The sequence below is a fragment of the Peromyscus eremicus genome, chromosome 17 (genome assembly GCF_949786415.1).
Source record: "Peromyscus eremicus chromosome 17, PerEre_H2_v1, whole genome shotgun sequence".
Taxonomy (NCBI): Eukaryota; Metazoa; Chordata; class Mammalia; order Rodentia; family Cricetidae; genus Peromyscus; species Peromyscus eremicus.
In genome coordinates, this window is record NC_081433.1 from 54024622 (window position 1) to 54045099 (window position 20478).

At 38.8% G+C, this 20478-nt stretch overlaps 1 protein-coding gene across 2 annotated transcripts in view; it reads left to right on the top strand.

Annotated features, from left to right (window-relative positions):
- Window positions 1–20478, top strand: part of Marchf1 (membrane associated ring-CH-type finger 1) — a 323570-nt gene that overhangs the window by 144554 nt on the left and 158538 nt on the right. The gene's annotated exons all lie outside the window — the stretch shown is intronic.

Consider the following 20478-nt stretch of genomic DNA (forward strand, 5'->3'; position numbering starts at 1 on the left):
GTTTGAAATTCTGCCTTCTACTTAATTCTACTTAATGAAGTACTTGTTTTATGTCACGCTTTGCCTTATGGGAATTGAGTAGACAACACGGTCACATAGCAAGGAAAGTGAGAGCAGAAGCCAGTTTGTGGATCCGTCTGCAAACTGAGTGAAAGAGAAGAGAGGTCCACACTGATGGATGGTGTTCTGTAGCCCTGGGAAGGGCTCTTCCTTGTAGGAGGGAACGCAGAAGTATTTTCTCTGGTTGTCACCGTGCAGCCTCCACAGCTTGTGAGTAAAAAGGTGAATATCACACACTGGTGTGATATTTTCAGTTCTCTATTAATCGATCTGTTATTCCATTTCTTATCACAACTGAAATGTGTGATTTTAGAGTAGAATTGTGCTGGACCACAGTTCCCCATGAATCTTAGGTTTCTGAACATCTTGGCAACAGAAGCACTGTTTGCAGCCCATACTTTTCATTTTTCTTTCTCCCTTTCTCAGCTGGTAAAGAAAGGTTTTTTCCAAGGATGAGAAAATAAACACAGGCAAGGTGCACAGAAAGAAAGGCTATGCAAAGCAGAGGTGGGGCGAGGAAGCAGAATCCTGGTCCCTCCTGGAAGACTGGAGTTTTAATGATCTTTGAGGGGCTCTTCCTACCCCAGTTTAGAGTTGGGACAGTTTTTTAAAGTCAGGGAGGTTGACAGGTTCACAACATTGGGGTAAATAAGTCCTGGTCTGTCTATGAACTTGTTGAAACAGTCCTTAGGCAGGGGGCTACTGGCAGAATAAAAAGCCCACCAGACCTTTGTTTTAATATGCCAGCCTTGGTCTGCATTCAGCAAGGCGAGGAAGAAGCCAGCCATTTGGGATTTACCATCATTATTACCTAGTCATGTTCTCTTTCCTTCCGCTTGCCTGTCAGGGAATCTGCCCAAATCCTAATCCCTTGTTTCCCTGTCTCAGAGGTCATCCTAACTGCGGTTAGGGGCTTCGAGTGCAGGTTGCTCTAGTACTCTCTTTTAAAGGATGCTTATATAGTGAGGCATCTTGGAAGAGAGGAATAGTGTCTTCTCATCACCAAAGACAGTTTTTCTTATTGGCCATTGTATTTGGTCTGTGATCTGTAAACTTACATTTTCTCTCCATTTTTATAACACAATCATAACATATCTACCAAGTTGCCAACTAGAGATTTAACACCAGCATGGCACTGGTATGCTGGCTACAGATTCACTAAAGGTAATGACCTCTTCTCTCTGATCCATGAACCTTGTGTCTTCTACTTGGCTCAGAGAAGCTGTGTTTGCCTATTAATTAAAATCTGACAGCCTTTGGTTTTTGACGATTGTATGGCCTGAAAGGATGATATGAATCAGAATTATACCATACATGGATGAATAATGTGTATGCTCTGCATTGAGGGCAGTTGGGTTAGAGCATGGGAAGTTAGTGAAGGGTGAGAGGTAGTGAGTTGAGCAGAGAGACTTGTGGATTTGACAATGCCCTGTGTCTTTATCAAGAGTGTTTACATTCCCTCAGGTGGTATATTGTCGACAATTCTGTCATTTTAAATGAGTTAGTTCAATCTGCAGTCTTCCTGGAGAGAAACATAATTTACATATTAGTACATGACATATTTATATTGTGTATCTACATGTTGGTACATGACAGGAAGCAGTTATGATGAGGAACAGTAAGCTGCAGTTTGTCTTTTTGTTTGTTTGTTTTTTTAACCATTACTTAAGTGTTCAGACTTATGTGTATAATGCTATGCCAGAGAGAATTACACTCCATTGTAAAGTTCATGATAGAAAAAAATTTTACCATATAAGATTTTGTGAGGCTCTAGGTGGCTTGTTGTTGCCATTCCTTCAAGATGAGAGTATGAAGTAGGATTATCTCTGGAAATTAACACATAAAAGAAGTTTAAGTGATTAAATATAATTAAACTATTTTCTGAGGGAAAAGTATTTCCTCCTGAGATTTTATTCTGAATGTCATGTTAACGAATTTCATATGATTATCTTTTATGCTATTTTAGTTGTTAAATTCTGAATAGCATTCTTTAAAACTTTTTAAAGGAGGGAAATTTTGAGTTCGTGACATTTTGGTGTCTCTTTCTTTCATTAAAGATACAGGGTGCTTTTGAAATTTGAAATCATTGTTCTACAACTCTTACCACAGAACGGGATTATTCCACTCTCCCTGACATAAATGTCAAGTATGTCCGTGTCCTTTTCACCATATTGGATTTTCTCATATGTAATGATCATCCTCCATAATTTGTGACCAGCTTGCTTAATGATGACACTGAAGTAGTCTACAGTTCTGGACTTGTCCAGTTCTCCTTGTGCATCAGCAGAATAGACTACGTGAGTGGTAATTTTATGAGAGTGCTCTCTAATATATCACATGGAGTAATCCCTTCATCTTCAATACAAAAACATGTGAGGTTACTCGGAGGTTTGGAGAAATACTTATTATAAATATGAACCTTATATGTTTAAAAAAAATGAAAACCAGACTTGAAGAATATCTTTGTGGATAGAGCCCTTGCTTGGTGTGTGGGCAGCCTCAGCTTCCATCCAAAAAAAAATAAACCTCAAAAAAAAATAAAACAAATGAAAATTGAAATATTATAAAATTATATTTGGTGTGACATTTCATTGTGGGTATTTGATTTCTTTGGCAGTTCTATGGCCGACTAACATCTTCTTCCATTGACCAGGTGCTGCCACCTCAGCTGAAGTGAGCTTGACAAAAGGAATAGCCTGATGTGTGAGCTGTGCAGCTGAGAATTTCTTTTTCCCTTTTACTACTCATGGTGCTTTCACGAGCAACCACTGTCTTGCTCAGAAACAATGTAGAAAGGAGACGGGTTAGTGACCACACTGGAGAAGAGGAGAGATTTATATTTGGAATAATTTATACTTTAAAGTCCCCTCTCAAAGTTTTCACCCTAGCTGGTGTTTTCTTACTATCTCCTCAATGGTGACTTCTGTCTTTATGACAGATAAATATTTTTATGCGTCATAAATCCTGCACAGAACACACAAATACTGTTTTGATTAACATTTGTGAGGACTGTTGTCTCAGAGAGCTCTCTCCACCCAGCAAAGAATATTCTATAAAACATTTTTAATGAGAGACAGCCCCTTCCTAGGCACAGAAGGCCATTTGAGGCATTTTTCTGTATGCAATAGGACTATACCTGATGGTTAATAACACACTTATCCTCAACTTGAATGTGCCTTTCATTGAGTGTAAATGTCAACACACATGCATTATATGGCCTGCGAGAAAATAGTATTGAGTAGCTATGTAAAAATATGCAAGAGCCCCCAATACTAAATATATTCTGTAACCTGATAAGCCAGGAATGAAACAGACTTGCACCAAGCTTTGTTTCACCAAATCATATAAATGTTCCCAAGAAAGCTTTGGTCCTCTGATAGAAGCTTCTAACAACAAAAGAGGAAGATGTTTGCTTTAAGGAGATGAGAAGAAACTGAAATACATTTTCAGAGTGTTCCTGCTGATTATAACAATTCAGGCCAATATGAAGATGAACGCAAGACACCTCAAGAGCTTTCTGAAACAAGAGTCAAAGCTGAACATGTTTGTGTCACCAATCACCTGTCCTGGGTTCCTCTGTCCTACCTGGAGAGAAATCAATGAGCATGTGAAAAGAGGCCCTTACAGTACTATCTCTCCTTGACCTTTGAGTGCCCCAGACATTGGAACTAGATTGGCAGAAGAAGCTTACAGATCTAAACTCTGAAAGCTAGGGTCCTAGTTCTGCAGATGTTGGAAGCCAGAGATGTACCTGGAGACACACAGGATGCAGCCCCATTGTTCTGGGCTATGATCACCAGTGGCCTCTGCACTTGACGTCTATCATAACCCTCTGCTTCCAGGAGCAGTAGATGCAAGAGCAGATACCAGCGAGCAGTCACAGGTGCCATCTTCCAGCAAACACACGCAGTCTCACGGGCAGTTAGCGGCTTTCTCATTCAGGCACATAGGCAGCTCTGTTCCAGTGCCTGAGCTGCAGGAAGCCGTGGAGAAGAGTTTAAACACAGATCTGTATTTTCTCCCTGCTCATTAGTTGCCTTTGCTTACATGTCAAGTACTACTGAATGTATTAGAACAGTCATAAGTCTATTAGGGTATTCATATGTGTGTACTAAGGAAACAAAGGTAAGAGAGGATGTACAGTTAAAAAAATAAACTAGCAATAAAGTAACTTGTATTTTATGGAAGACTTTATTTTTAGTGTAAAACAATTTCTGTCTGACAATAGTACAAAATACCTGTTTGAGGACAATAATGAGATAAAAGCATGCTTGATGAGTACTACGGAATTTTCATTATGTTTATTGGATGTAATATAATTTGGTATCGTGTGCTGACTATTTCTTTTTCACGGCTCTGAATTTTAAAAGAAAATACCTTCTTTTTCACTCTATAGCCCTCAGGCACCATGTTTTACACGTTGTGGGCATCACTGCCCATTTTGCCATGAATCTTTGCACTCTGGGAAAAATTAGGTTCAGAGCAGTAGCTACAATTATTTTTAGTATTATAAAACACGTATGTCACTGCAGTAAATCACCAGAAGAAAGGAATGGATGAGGGTCTCAAAGAGGGCATGGAGACTTTCCAGTGTTGTTGCTTACAGAGAAATTAGCTGGTGCTTTCTGGATAATTAATCATAGTGACTTACACTTAGTGTAAAATGCATTCGACTCCATTCCAGATGATGGAGATGTAGCTACAGAACAAAATAAACTTTTTAGTTACCACAGTTCTTGTATCCTACTGGAGGAAGTGGGCAATAACAAATAAGTAATTATTGAAAAAATGCTAGTAAGTTATGAGACCAGGGCATAAGAGGATTGCCACAATCGGATCCAGGTTAACATACGGTGGGGACATGAGATCTCTCATAAGCAGTAAAATCTGAGACTTTTTTTCCCCCTGAACTGTGGCATTTGGTCAGAGAATTAAAGGAAATGAGGGAGCAAGACTGTGACTATTTACAGGGAAGGTCCATGTAGTTGCAGGGATAGGAAGTGGTCCTGATGACTTTGTTTGGCATGTTTGGTGTCAGAAAGGAGACTAGATAATAGTGAAAAGAATAGCTATAAACAGAGAATGAAACAGCTGAAAGATCACATAAAACCATAGAAACCACAACAGGAACTTTAAATTTTATTCCAAAACATACCATAAGGCAATAGGTGTCTTGCAGCAGAAGAGTGCCCTAATCCATTTCATTTATATAACTCTATTGAGGAATAATCTGCATACTAAATTTTGAAGTAATTAAAATGTGCAGTACACGTGACTGTTCGAATGAAAAAAATGTCCCTATAGGCTCATGTCTTTGAGCATTTGGTCTCCAGTGATGGCACTGTTTGGGAAGACATAAAATTTTTAATGAAATAAATGTTATATCACTTTGAAACATTTAAGACTTTTAGTGGCATTATAAGTAAATATATTATTAATATCATTAAAAGGTTTATTCTTAACTGACTACCTCTGTGAAAAGTGTTAATTTACCTTCTTGGAATGGCTATAGATAATTCTTTCTAAATCTGTACTAATGTATAGATTTATATTGTTCTTCAATAACCAACCCAATTTAAGCAGTTATTTGCACTTTTGATTCTTAGTTGATGGGCTTTTGAATATGGTTGCTCTCCAGCCCTGTCAACTGCTCACAGGTGATTTTCCCAGTGGTTTTCAGTGTACCAATCATGAGTGTGTTCATTAGCAAAAATGTCATCATCGTTGTATAAATGAATGGATCAGCATGTCCTGTGTGGCCTTTTATGCAAAGAAAGCATATTAGTAATCCTAAATGATTATTTTCATACACATTTCAAAGTGAAATATCTGTTTGCTTTATATGGGAATAATGGACTTGTACAGATTGCATATTCCCTAGTTCTGATTTGACTCTAATTTAGTATACATTGCCATCTTAAGTATCATGTAGAAACCCATAAAAATGAACCTTGCTTATCTCTAGAAGAGATCATTTGACCAGATGTGTTGGTGCTTATCTATAATCTCAGCACCCAGGAGAGATCCTGCAGCTGAGACTAGGACATCCCTTAAGTTTGAGGACTGCCTAGACTCATAGCAAGACTGTCAGTTACAAGAACAATGACATTTTTTAAGTTACTCTGTTCAAATTAATTCCAAAAATATGCATCCCGAGGCTGGAAACAAATAAACCATAAATATTAAAGACAATTAATTATATATTAGATTCTTAGTTTTGTTTGTCCGTTTCTAATTTAGTTAAATGGAGTCACATTGACCAAATGCACAATGTATCCTACAACCTATTGTCAAGTAAAAAGTCATCATAAAAATTCTGCCTTTTCCCTCAATAACAACTTCCAGGGAACTACTTTCATAGGCACACAAATCTTCTGGTGATAAATCATAATTTCCTAACCCTGCTTTGTTTTGAAACATCAATATTTGGATGACAGCACATATCCATCAAGATGTGAGCTGTGGTGAAAAATTCTACACTTTACATTTTTTTTTAGCTCTTCTACATCTCAGAAACTAGATTATTTCTTGGACTGCCTCATAATTGGACATGTAGGAAGCATGATTTTTATTCATCCCATAAATTAATTCATTATTTTAAATCTGCTGTGGTCAAAAGTCTTCATGCTTCTAAACTTCTGATATTAAAGTGGAGCATTTTAACAGAGAAGTCTGTCCACATTTCTTATATTTCATCTCTAGAGATTATTTACATTATGAGAAATTCAAATATCTTTAATAAATAGTCACCAACTCTTGTTCCTTTGCTCACACCTGTACATGTCTTGGATGTTAGTGATTTCTACTAGATTGAAGTTCAATTCCTTTAGATTTCTGCACTTGGGTGACTAAAACCATGGAAACACTTTATAAACTGAAAGAAACAAAATCTAGAAAAGACTATCATGGAGTTAACTAGAACAGATTTATTTTAACTATGTCATGAGCAAAATCGACACGATGTTTCTTTATATTTGTGGCTCTACTTAAAAAACGGGTTGACTTTTCATCTTTTATCAATGCTATAAAAATAATACTATATTTTTTCATCAATGAAACAATATGTGTTACCATCATGTATTTGTATATAAAATTCAGGTGGATGTGAGCAGGCAAATGCCTGAAACAAACATAGAATGATCAAATCATTATGTTTAATTTATTAAGTATACAGGTAGATATTTAGGGCTTGAAAATAATATAAATGTAATGCCCCTAGCAGTAGGAGCAGGATCTATCCCTGGGGCATGAGCTGGCTTTTCGGAGCCCATTCCCTGTAGTGGGATGCCTTGCTCAGCCTTGATGGAGCGGAGGAGGGGCTTGGTCCTGCCTCAACTGAATTCACTAGGCTTTGTTGACTCCCCATGGGAGGCATTACCCTTTTGGAAAAGTGAATGGGGGTGGGTCGGGGTAGATGGCGGGACAGGAGGGAGGGAGAGGGGGAGCGGGAGGCGGAATGAGAGGAGGAACTGTGGTTAGTATATAAAATGGAAAACAATTTAATAAATAAAAAAGGAATTTGCTAGAATTTTTATCTAGAAACTTATGGCTAGAGTGAGAGCTGTGGAATTTCTGCAAAGCTGAGTTTGTGCAGCTGAGCACAGTGTTTATACTCCCGTGGTGTATTTGTGTGGCTGGTGTTTTGGTGTGCAGTAGAGACCTGAAAAGCTCATTGAAACTGAGTTCTGCAAGCCTTCCATTTTCAGGCCATTTCTTTAATTAAAGTCCTTTATTGAGACGTGTGCCATAATTCTTCCTGAACTCTGTATTTGTCATATTTATAAGCATGGAAACTTCACTGAAAGAGTAACATGACTTATTAAAAGAAAAATCACTAGCCCAAGGCCACACAGCTTGTAATTTGTAAACTTATGTATAATTTAGACCAAGATAAGCAGAAGCTAGGTTCCCCACTGACCTTGTCCTGTTTGAATCAAAGTTTCAGTCCGCCACTATCCGTGGTTGAGATTTGAAGGAATGGCTTTAATTTTTATAAAGTAGTTGGTCATGAGGTATTTTTAAAATGTTTTTCAACTTAAAAAAAAAAATCACGACGAAGGGTTCTAGCAGACCAGCAGACCGGGGCTTGGCAAATATGGCACTGGTGGCCTTGCTCTTCCCCCTTCCTCTCCCTTTTGAAGCAGAGATTACATCCCCAAAGCTAGCCGTCGAGGTCTGTTCCTGTCTTTGCACACTTTCTTATACCAGACCCATTCCTGAGGCTGACTACCAAGGTCCAGCTATCAAAGTACCCAAGTCCAGCAATCCAAAGCCCCCTTTGGTTCACCTCATTAACATGCCCAATCAAGACATACCAACTCATCCTACTCCATTCTAACACTTTTTTTCTCTTAAAAATCACACCTGCCAGGTCATTTGCTGCTATTTTCTGCCTGAGTCAGAAATCAGTCACTTTGACTTTTCTTCCCTGATTAATAAAGGATCTCTCCGTAAAAATAGGTGCTTGGGTGTGGTTTGCGCCTAATCCAGGATCCAGGAGGCTCCACATAGTGGAGGCTCCTTCACATGACTCTTTTTCTGACAGACTATGCCTCTAGTGTAATGGCATGCTGACCCTCTCTATAGTTAAGATTTAAAGTGCATGGAAAATGTAATGTTAATTATAGTGTCATTAGTTTCTCCAAGTGTGCTTTATGCTAAACCCCTTATCCTTGTGTCATTCTCACAACCAAGTTAAGAGCTCCACACATAAGCATCATACAGATGCATAAACAGAAGTTACAAATAGTACCTATTTGTAACTATTTTCTGAGATCACACAATGGATAGTATGGTGGTGATTGAAACCCAGGATTCCTGGAAAATGTGCTACGTATGGGTATGGAAATATATTAAATATACTAAATTTTAGCTTTCTAAAGCCATTTTCTTTTCTTCTCCTGGATCAAATAGATTGTCTATATGAAATGTTACAATTAATTAATGAATCCTATGAAAGCATGAGGAAGCTGATTTTTATATCTTCTATCACTTGTACCATGATTATTCCAATAACAATAATGGAGAGTATATTAAAAATTTTTGTCTAAAGTACACAGCAATGTTTACCCAGTGCCAGATATGGAACCAATGGCAGAGCAAAGTATCAATTCCATCCAGGTCAAACTTTTCAAATCAATGAGTATTGTAGCGAGGAAGAAAATAAGAACACATCTTCAAGTCACTTTCTAAGATATTCACTTGATATAAAAAGCATGCATGAATAATAATTGTTAATGATAATAATAGTGCACAAAAAATACTGAGGATTTATGGGATTTTTCTCCATCTGTGACTAGACAGAAACAGAAGGCTTTTCCCAGTTGGATAACTTGCAAAGCTTAGTCAGTTTAAGTTGATATACCAATCACATGGAAAACATAAATGATAGTACAGTGTCCTCGTGTTAGTTGGGGTTTCTATTGCTGTGAAGAGACACCATGGCCGTGGCAACTCTTATAAAGGAAAACATTTGATTGGATGGCTCACAGTTTTAGCGGTTTAGTCTATTATCATCATGGCAGGACATGGTGGCAGGCAGACATAGTGCTGGAGAAGGAGCTGAGAATGGAGAAGGAGCTACATCTTGATTCTGCAGGCAAAGGAAGTGGTACAGCGTGTGGCTTGAGCATATATGAGACTTCAAAGCTCGTCTCCACAGTGACACACTTCCTCCAACAAGAACACACCTATTCCAACAAAGCCACACCTCTAATAGTGCCACTCCCTATGAGTTTATGGGGGTTCAATTACATTCAAACTACCACAATCCTTTTGGCTGAAACAGTACTGACTGCCCCCCACCATCTTGCACTGGAAAAGGAATAGTTCCTAAGACACGGATATGGGGTCCTTATATGATCAAAGCATCATGACAATGCTGAGACCCCAAGTCAAGAATATTGGCAACTAATAGAGATGCCTCACCAGGGAGGGTGATTAGTTAATGTTTACTTGTATTCAGCATTTATAGCCTTCTACTGAGGCTCTGCCTGGTAAAATGAGATGGGAATCCTGGAGCCACGTAGCCTCTGATGAGATTCTTCAAAATGGGACCAAGTGGGGTAGGGTTCTGAAAGGGTGAATAGAAGATGCCTGGCACACCTGTGAAAGTGACGTTTGAGATTCAAATAGGCACACAACACCATTAGTTATTACTGAGACCCAGATGCTCCGGTAGGAAAGTGAAGAAAAATGGTGAAATGTTAAGTACTTATAGGAAAAAGGTCATAAGTAAAGAATAGATATCTATATTTTATTTTCAGAAGATAGCATTTACACAATAGAATACGTCAGTAGATTTTTCTCTGGGTAATCTTAACTACCCAATTCATTTCCCCCAAACTGTATCATATTCCAGGGAGTGACTCTACTATAAATTATTTATTTCTCTACTGGTTAGCATTTGACCTGGTTGGGTTTTGTGTTTATTTTATCAACTTGACATAAGCTAGAATCATTTGGGAAGAGAGAACCTCAGTTGAGAAAATGCTTCCACCAGATTTTCCTGTAGGCAAAGCTTGTGAGGCATTTTCTTGATTGGTGATAGATGTGGCAGGGCCCAGCCCCATGTGGGTAGTGCCATCCCTGAGCAGGTGGGTCCTCTGTTGTTAAAGAAAGCAGACTAATCAGGGCATGAGGATCAAGCCAATAAAATGTGCCCCGCCATAGCTTCTGCTTCAGTCCCTGCCCTGAATTCCCTTAGTGATGGAGAGTGACCTGAGAGTTGTAAGATGAAGTAAATCCTTTCCTCCCCAAGTTGCATTTATTTATAGTGTTTTATCACAGCAATAGAAACCCAAACAAAGACAGCGTTTTTCTCTCTGTTTATTAGAAGAGAGAAACAAAACTTTTCGTTGGGTTGTTGAGATGACTTTGTATGTGAAGGGACTTGCTGCCAAGCCTGAGAGCCTGACTTCTATCCTAGAACACACACATGGGGTGCTAAAGTGAGAAGCGACTTCTGCAAACTGTCCTCTCATTTCACACACACACACACACACACACACACACACACACACACACACACACAGACTTTTTTTTAAAAAAACTAAAACGTTCCAATACGGGGTCATTAACTAAGTAGAAAAGTTTCCACAAAATTGAAACGAACTGACAGGTGCAGGCATCTCTGAACGTGCCAGGAGCCCGCCTCTGTGAGCGGGAGGCAACTGCCCACTGTGTTCAGCCGCTACTGCAGGAGGGAGATGTAACTACCCCACTGCCAAACTTTTCTTCTCCATGGCAAGCTTCACACGCACAAGAAGCAGGGAAGATATCCAGATGACACACCCAGCACTATTTCCTTTCAGCCTTCCAGCTTGCCAGCAGTGCCCCCTGTTGGCAAAGCCTGGAAAAGACCCAGGTGACATACCCTTGACCAGGAAGGAGCTCAGAGTCCCAGCCACAGAACAAGGTCTAAGATGATGAGGATTTCAAACTTTGAGACATTAACATTTAGCACACCTCTATTACCAGGAGTATTGTTATTTCTGTTAAAATAGAGTCTTAAATAAAACATAGGGTCTCCAGTGATGTTACTGATTAAAATAACAGTTTTAATCTTACATCTTGCCAGGTTATTTTCCAAATAAAACTGCAAGAAGAAAATCACACTGTTAGACATTTTTGAGAATATTTCTTGCTGTTGTCCTTACCAGCAAGAGCTGATTCTGTTGAAGTTTCCCTTCAATAGGACAAAGTGATGTTTCTTCAGCTGATCTCTTCCTGACTGTCTTGGCTCTAGTCATGTCCTCATGTGTGCATTCAGCATTCCTTATTTTTGTGAATTTCCGTTCTTACCTGTGACTGTTTTCCTGTTGGGTTTCTTCCTCTTTGCCTTTTTGTGTGTGAACATCCATAGCCTATTTGGAGGGCAAGGGACGGCTCAGTGGTGAACAGCACATGCTCTTGCAAAGGACCCAGGTTTCATTTCCGGAGCCCACATTAGGCTTACAAATACCTGTAACTTCAGTGCCTGGGGATCCAGCACCATCTTCTGGCTTCTCTGGGAACCTACACACATTTTTCCAAACAAAACAGTTAAATACACCAGTGCCTTAATAGCTTTTGGGTCCTGTCTTAGTGATGTCAATTTCTCCCCATCATAAAACAAATCTTACAATTTAGACCTATTTCATATGCCTTTGTATCCAATACTTTAAACTTCATTCCATGACTTTTTCTAATACATTCTACTTATATGTCAATTTTACAAGATTTTTATCTTGCAAAACTATCTTCCCATCCAAGAATGGTGTAGTTGAAAGATTTCTTCTGTCCCACCCGGTCCATGATCGAGACAAATCTCTCTCACCTGCCATCCCACAGCCGCTTACAAAATAATCACTCAGAGGCCTAATGTTAACTACAAACTGTGTGGTCTATGGCTAAAAATTCCTGCTAGCTAGCCCTTTCATCTTAAATTAACCAGTTTCTATTAATCTATGTATTGCCACATGGCTGTGTTGTTACCAGTCCGCTGGCATGTTGCTCCTTAGATGGCCGGCTGGTATCTCCTCTGCCTCTGCCTTTCTTCTTCCTGTCTCTCTCTTAGATTTTCTGCCTGGCTATAATCTGACTTGCCATAGGCCAGAGCAGCTTCTTTATTAACCAGTCATAGCAACACATATTCACAGAGCATACAGAAAGACATCCCACAGCACCTCCCCTTTCTTTCTAATCAAAAAGGAAGGTTTTAACTTTAACATAGTAAAATTATATAAAACAAAGCAGTTATCAGGCAAGAAATACAGTTACAATATCTAGTCTGTTTGTATTTGGCAAAATTAAATACTCTGTCATCTATCCTATATTTGTGAGTCTAAAGTTTCATATCTAATTTATCTTTTATCATAACCAGGGAAAATTATAATTATAACTATCTAGTCTTCAACTACAGAATGGTTCTGTGCTTTCATCTGCTCAGTACATGACTTATGAGCCTCAGCAAGCTTTATTTTATAGTTTATGTTCTTAAGCCTTTACACTTTTGTTATTAAATAAATTCCTAATCATCACATTTCTGGATATTTACTGTGAAGAGAACCTGATTGACTTTGTAGTGTTTCCACTGAGAAGAGATAAAAGGTAATTGTGATGAGTAAAAATACAATTACTCAAAAGAAGTGAAAGTTTAATTCTCTGTGATGATGGGATGGGGTGTGGCCCAACCTGACAGAAAATACTTCCCCACTTAACTATCCAAGAACCTCCAGCATCCAGAATTTGGCTCCAGCATCTCTGACTCTTGGCTTCCTATTGACTGACAGCAGTACCAAGAGCTGGGTAACAGAAAAGAACAAAAAGAACTTGTATGGTGCATATATGTGAGAGAAAGGAAGCATCACTTTCTAGATCCATTCACATCTCATTTAGGGGGAATTTTAGTCAGCCTGAAGCAGAAGACTGGAGAGATAACACCCCTGGGAAGGCATGTGCCTGTGACTATTCTGTCCACACAAAGATGGGTAGAATATATTTTAGGAGACTAACATTCTGCTGTGGTATAATTATCTGGTGTCTGGACCCCATACTGAGATCTCATTAACCACAGTAATTTGCTTTAGCTATAGACACTTGAGGTGTAACACCACACCATCAATAAGAGAAAAATGGGGCTTTGCTTCCCTTTCAGTTATTTCTCTGCCAAATGTTCTATTTTTTTGGTTTCGTTTCCTAGATACTTTGAGCAAATTGGGTAATAACAAAAGTAGCCTCCTTCACAGAAAGGAGCTGTTTCATGCATGGAATTCCAACATTTCACTGTTTGGGATTTTGTTTGGTGTCGGTTTTTACAATGTTGTCTTTAGAATGTTAAGACTCTTTTATATTGTACTTAAAAATTACGTTAGATGACTTATAGGATTTATCAAATATCATTTCAGCATTTAATTATACATTTTTTGTTTCATTGTGTTGGGGTAACTATTTGTGTGGACATATTCTATGATAAAGAAATACTTGGAGTGAATTCCATTCATCCTTTTCTGTGGAAATTATGATAATACATCAAAGATATATAATAACATTTAAACATATGTTAATATTTTTGAAACATTTTTTTATTTATACTCATAAATGAGAACAGAGAACAATTGTCTTCTCTCTTCTCCATGTCTTTAGGGATATTATCTCAAACTGTTTGACAATTTGTTTATAAAAGATGAATCACACAAATTAGGCAAATGTAGGTTTTTCTGACATAGTGAAATTTGAATTGGGTTTCTTCCAAAGCAAAAAATAGCTCAGTTGTACATCATCATGTCCTTATCTGGGGATGAATAATCTTTTACTTAATTTTTCAGCTTTTCCAAGTAAATGCTTTTTCATACTCTCTTCTCCTTCTTCAACAAATCCTATTAATTTTATTTTTTGAGAGCATCATTTACTTCAGTCCATTTGCAGATTTGTTGGAATGATGTTACCTGAATCAATCATGTAATTTTTCTCATCTCTCATCACCTGTGGTTATGCCTCCATTTTATCTTTATTATACTTTGCTCTTTCCCTTACCATGTTGAATGAGAAACTTTTCTGTTTTATAATCATTTATAAAGTACTTGTCTCAAGAAAACAATCTCGCCGGGCGGTGGTGGCGCACACCTTTAATCCCAGCACTCGGGAGGCAGAGCCAGGCGGATCTCTGTGAGTTCGAGGCCAGCCTGGGCTACCAAGTGAGTTCCAGGAAAGGCGCAAAGCTGCACAGAGAAACCCTGTCTCGAAAAACCAAAAAAAAAAAAAAAAAAAAAAAAAAAAAAAACAATCTCTTTTATCTGTCTAAAATTTATCAGCATTGAATTTTATATTGTATTTTTTGTATTATTTCAGTTACATCCTTGAATAATGACAATGTTTAAATAATAATTTGTAAAGTTTATTTTTATCCATATATATGTGTGTGTCTATGTATGTGTATGCCATGTGTCTGGGGAGGTCTGTGGAGGCCAGAGGAAGGTGTTAGATCTACCTAGAGCTGGAGTTACAGGGACTTGGGGGTTAATGGATATGGACACAGGGAACCTAATTCAGGTCTTGGAAGAACAGTATCCACTCTTAACTGCTGAGTCAGCTCAGCAGCCTGTACAATAACAAATTTTTATCTAAATACAATTTTTAACGTTTTTCAAATGTGTGATATTTTCTAAAGCTATATTCCAGTGAGTTGTCTTTCTTTTGGGCCAAACATTTTTTGAATGTGTATAATTAATTTTCAGGTAGTGAAGAGTTGTCATCTTGTAAAAGTGAAAATTAACCTGTAAGCCCCACTTGCCCATGGAGAAGATAACTTCCTGAAACACTGGGAGATTGAGTTCTTGGGAAATAACAAGCCACAAGTTTTGACTCCTCTAACAAAGTTTGTTTGAACCAACTACACCAGATGTGCTTGATCACATATAGGTAGGAGGTATGTAGGCAGGAAATACATCAGGATGTATGCTTGTCCTTGATTGGACCTGATAGGAAATGCAATGAACTATGGACTGTGCCTTTTTAAGCCTCTGCAAAACATGACTTGTGACCTTTCCTGGGAATCCCAGAATGGACCTGACCAGATTCCATCAGGTATTAATTAAATACAGTCAGTATTTAATTAAAGTTTGCTTCAAATTCAGCTCAAAATTGTGGAATTAGTCTTTCTCTTGAAAATCTCAGGATTAACAACCTCCTAAATTTGTGTTTCTAACTTTATTAGATACAAGTCAAATGAAGAGTCCTGTAGGTCTCTACAGTTTTTTTTAAAAAAGAAAAAATGTTTAAGGTCAAATAAAATTTAATGTTCCAATGACATTTACTGTTTTTCATTTGCTAGATGAGATTTTATGAATCTATCAGTAAAAATTTCATCACACTATTCAGTGTCTCAGGCTTGTTTTACTTTTTTTTTTTTGTCTACAAGTCACAGTTTTAAGAATTTATTTTATAACAAGATTTAGTTACCTTAGTAAAAATAGACTACTAAATTCCTCAGATACCCTTCCAGCTTGCCTCATTCCTTTCTCCTTTCCTTCACTCTTGATTCTTACTCTTAGGGGAGGCTGGAGCAAAGAATAGCACATCACCGATTTCCATGAGATCAACTCAGTCTGCCTTCTTTGTGCCTCAGCATTTAATATCCCCTTAAAACACATTCATTTATTTACTTGCATATGTGTCTTAGCTAGCTAGGTTTCCTATCACTGTGAAGAGACACCACGGCCACTGCAACTCTGATAAAGGAAAACATTTCATTGCAGCTGGCTTACAGTTTCAGAGGTTTAGGCTGTTATGGTCATGGTGAGAAGCATGGCAGCATGCAGGCAGAACATGGTGCTAGAGAAGGAGCTGAGAGTTCTGCATCTTGATCTGTAGGCAACAGTAAGTGGACTGTTGTGGCAGTGGCACACTTCCCCAAACAAGGCCACACCTACTCCAATAAGGCCATACTTCCTAATAGTGCCACTCCCTTTGGGGGCCATTTTCTTTCAAACCACCACAGTATGTGTGTGTGTGTGTATTGGGGTCCATGCTGCCATGGCATGTGTGTGTATGAAGGTCCGAGGACAACTTGAGGGGTTGAATTCTCTCCTACCATGTGAGTCCCAGGGAACAGGCCCAGATTGTCAGCCTTGGTAGGAAGCAACTTTACCCTCTGACCCATCACATTAGCACTAATGTACATTTTAAACACAGTTTTTAAAGTTTCCTCTCTGATCTTTTCCCATATATAGAACAGTGGGCAAAGCACTTGTGCAAGCATGAACGCCTGAGCTTGGATCTCTAACAGTCACTTAAAATGTTGGGCCTGAGTCAACTCCGAAACTGTGGCCATGGGAGAGCTGTCCCCATTACCAATCTGTTTTGTGGCAACAGGGGCAGGGGAGAAGTGCTCTCCTTCTCCCATACCACCCCCTGCCCAAAGCTACAAAATCTGCACAACACAGGGCACCAGCTGGAAGTCCAGGAAGAGTCCTAGTGGGGGCCCCAGCATGAAACATGTAGTGGAGACTGGGACCTCAAACCAGACCAATGACTCTTTGCAATAAACACTTGCAAGTAGGGATGTGTGGACAAATGGGGTATACAGCGTGACTTGTTTGGGTCACACTGCAGCTTCCATGATGAGATTTTTAATTCCTTCCCCCCTTTTATTTATTTATTTTTTTACTTTTCTCATTTTATTTTCTTAGTTCTTTTCTCCTGAATGTTTTATTGGGGGGGGGGGTGCAGGGGTAGAGAGTAGACACTAAGGAACTGCAAATGAATGGGATTAAGATAGATAATGTAAGAAACACATAGAATAAATAAATTTTATTTAAATAATTGGGCCTGTTGATGTATAACTGTAATCCCAGCACTGGGGAGTGGAGACAGAGACGGGCAGATCCCATGGGTCTCCTGAATTTTCATTGTATCTGAAACAGCAAGCTCCAGATTCCATGAGAGGAACTGTCTCAGAAGGTAAGGTGGAAAAGACACCCAAACTCCATCTCTGGCTTCTGCACATGTACACTTAGGTGAGCACACACTTGGACATACAAATACACACATACATATACAGCACATACAAATCCCACTGTACTAAGCAAGACTGAGTTTGAAAGAAAATTCAGTATAGTAATGACAAAACTAATAATATCAGATATATTCAGGACCAGTCAAAATTAGATACCTTTGGAAAATCTTAAAAATACACCTTTGAAATTCTGAGTTTCTTTCTGTGGCTTGGAATGATGTTAAGATCCACCATTGCTCTTCAAAAAGCCTACACTTTTCATACAAACTAGACAGAAAGTGTTGTTGGTCCCAAGTTCTCCTGACCTACATGGTCACTGTAATTTGAGTAGCAGTAAGCTGTGTTAGATTCGGAGACAACTTATATTTAATCTAATGTAAAATACTTAAACTGATCATAACAAGATATGACTACTATATTGACTAATCTACAAAGAAGAATATGTCATTTCAATAGTATGGATCCAGCCACCCAGTTAATTAGCAGCAAATTGAACAGATTGCTTTGGAAGTCTTTCAGGAGAGAAAAATCTCTCTAGTGTTTTGCTTCCAAAGCAAGAACACAATATCCCGCCATCCTGGGTAGAGAAATTTTCATTTTTTTCTTTTATGTTTGAGATTATAAGTACATCATTTCTCCCTTCATTTATCCTGCCTCCAAGCCCTGCCATATATCTCTCCTTGCTCTTTTTCAAATTCATGCCTTTTTTCATTAATTATTGTTACGTGAACACATGTATATACACACACCTTCTTAAACTTACCAATTTGTATAAGTTACTATATGTACATTTTAGGGGTGCCCATTTGGTATGGAACGTTGCAGAAAAGGGGATGGAAAGATTGTAAGAGCCAGAGGACTGGGGACTTTGCTGTGAGATCGTGTCTCCTAGTCATGTCAGAAGCTACACCCCTAAACTCTCACCGACACGACCACATACGCATGAGCTGAACAACAACAGACGTACTAAAGTGGATGGGGGAAGCCTATGAGGTGTACATTCTACTAAAGAACAGCAGACAACCAGGAGATGCTGAAGGTGGGAGAAACAGTCTTTCCCAGGGAACAGCACACCCATCGGCTATCCAATTGTTTCTATTTCTTAAATTTTACATGCCAGGATGTAATCCACCCAAGGATTGAAAGACAGAGAACCCAAGATGTTGGTGGAGAAAATTGTGACTCCTATAACCTGCATGACCACCCTAAACTGGTGGGAAGCTTTTTGGGTGTTTCTTCTGCCTTCAAACAACAAAAAAGCCATAACCTTGTAATATGAAAAGTGTTTGTCTTCATATCTTATTCTATTCTTACAACAATCCTGAAGAAATCATCTTCCCTGTTTTCTAGCAATGCAATTCAAGCTCACCCAGGTCAAACAGCTATTCAAATTAATTCGAGTATACTGCCATATATCTGATGGCAAGGCACTCTCTCACTTCCAATCCCTACCAACACAGGGATAATATATTCCACGATGCCTTGCCCATTAACTTTCCCCGATGAGCTTGCCTTTTCCATGAGCTGGCATAGAACGCTAGAAAATTTGGGCATGAAAACTGTTAGCCTTTCCCTAAGCTTACTTTCTTCTTTCAGTCAGTGCCTGACCTTATATTCAGAGAAAATGGGGACAATAGATTTCATATTAAACAGCTCCCTGAGGTACCAAACTATCAGATGGATGCTTCCTTTCCTTGAGTGGAAGCTATTTGGCACAGAGTATATACATATTGCTGTGGTGAGCTCTTCGTCATTGGGAACTGAATTGACCCTCTGTTTTATTTCAAACTAGCACCAAGGCTTATTTAGTTTGAATAGTTAAGGACACTTACGTTACATTTTCTATTTTTCTTGGTTCTTGGTGTATCAGTATCACTTATCATATCTTGACCACATTCTCAAGTGCCATATGAATGTAAAACGGGCAAACAAAATAACCACTATCACTACCACAAGCATCCCCTCAAAGTCTATTATTTTGTATGGTTTATTTGCTACTGTTCCACACGATAATGTGTCAAAACTCTGAATTTCATTGAGAGAGGAAGATGGATTGATTTTGTCAGGAGCAAAGCGCCATTCTCCATCACCAGAAGAAGCTAATCAGGGGAGCACATCTGTGGGCAGCATGCACATTCATCCTAGGCTGGATCCCAGGCTATTATGAGATATAACTAATCACATCTCTGTACCCGTCCCAGTCTGTAATAACATGCTCCTTTGTGACGTCAGTGGTTACAGGAGATGGATGTCACATGTTCAGATGGAGTATCTGTGTATAATACAGCAACAGTTTTTAATGGCTGTAGCATGTTTTTCCACCATAGCAATCTGTCACCACAAGTCTTCATCATTGAAAATTTCAGGCACACTGGACTGGTCTGGAGCCATCCAGGGCTGTCCAATGGAGCTGGAAAGCCTACCAGTGCCCATATCCTCAAATACAACAATTCTGCCTCCCCCAGCAGCTATCAACTGCCCACTCAGTATATGTTGGGGCCTGAAGAGCACCTCTCCCATCTATGCAGGAATTTTGGCTTGTTCTTCTGTGGGTAACACAGCTGCTGTGAGTTCCTGTCAAGAAGATAGCATTAAGTTGACACTTTCTGCACACTACATGCATGTCTATAAACTCTGGTTTTCCACTCATTTATCCTCCAACAGATAATCAGAAGAATAGAAATAGCAAGCAGACAGCAGCAGTCAGAGGTTCAAGGCCAGCACTGACTTACACCTTAAGTCTTTAATTTCCTAGAAAAGGATTTCCTGCCTTCATACTAAGAGGCTGAGCTTCTTAAGGTCACTTTTTACTTTAAAATTTCATGCTGTAAAAAAAATGCCATTCAAAAGCACTTTTGGTGCACCTTCTCTTCTAAACTACAAATTGCTTAAGAAGCAAGAGCAGGGCATACACTCTTAGAACA